This window comes from Myotis brandtii, unplaced genomic scaffold (genome assembly GCF_000412655.1).
Source record: "Myotis brandtii unplaced genomic scaffold, ASM41265v1 scaffold630, whole genome shotgun sequence".
Lineage (NCBI taxonomy): Eukaryota > Metazoa > Chordata > Mammalia > Chiroptera > Vespertilionidae > Myotis > Myotis brandtii.
Window position 1 is genome coordinate 2,876,279 of NW_005370412.1, and position 1,149 is coordinate 2,877,427.

Sequence of the window (1,149 nt, forward strand, 5' to 3'; positions counted from 1 at the left end):
TACGGAGTTTCCATGAACCCCTTTGCTTCCTGCAGCTCATGCAAACCTTGTGTTTGTTCCTGGGTCACTGAGGGAGCCCACTCCCGCCTTCTCCCCTCACCCTTTCCTTCTGCCTGGCTTTCCTTCTCCCTCACCCCTTCCCCCTGCCTGGCTTTCCTGACACAACACCAGTGAAACTCGGGCCTGGGGAGCAGGGCTGTCCTCCTCCCTCATCACCAGTCCCCTCCCCTGCCCTGCATTCAAGAGCACTGGGTGCCAGACAGGGTCCTAGCTGGGAGGGGGAATCCAGAGAATAATAATAGCAAATCTTCCTAACACAAACCACAGTGCAGAGCCTTACTGAGAGTCCGCTGTCCTTGTTGTGGGTGAGTGCTCTGTGGCTCAGGTGCGGTCCCTGTTCTCAGGGAGCTCACAGTCTCTCCAGAGAAAAGAGAAACTGGGATTTCAACCCCAGGGTGCCCAGTAGGACCCTTAAATCAAGAGAGGTGGTCAGTGACGGGGTCCTGGCAGGGGGTAGGGGGGTTTCCCAGGCCAGGACGGCCAGCTTCCCTCCTATCCCCCGGGAGTGACCTTCAGAGGACGAGGCAACGGGGTTGTGTCCCTGGGACAGAGTCATCTGAGGCCATCGCTGCACAAGAGAACGCTGTGGCAGGATGTCCCTGTGGACGCATTACCAACTCTTGCCTTTGCCTTTTTAGAGGGGCTGTTTGCTCTTCCCTCTGGGAAGGATGTGAAGGGTGGAGAGCAGAGAAAAGTCTTCCAGGCTGTGGTTTCCAAAAGCTCAGCCCTTAGGGCAACAGAGAGAAGCTGGGCATAAACAGGATGCTGGGCGGGAGGGAGAAGGAAAGAGAAAGACAGAGCCAGAGCTGTTCTTGCTTCCCCAGAGAAAGTGCCTTGGTCTCTGGTCTGTGCTTCATCAGGGAGCCGAGCCTGGGGTAGGACTTGTGGGGGCCCATTGCCTCCCCACCTTACGCTTGTCAGTGACCGAGTTTGAACCGCTGCCCTGCTGCTTCCCACTATGTCCTGAGCAAGTTATTTCACTTCTCTGAGCCACAACTTTCTCAGCTGTGACACGGGGGTCCCAGCCTCCCCTGCTGGCTGGTGTGGCTGCTGTGAGGGAGGAGAGTCCAGCAAAGCCTGGCCCACACA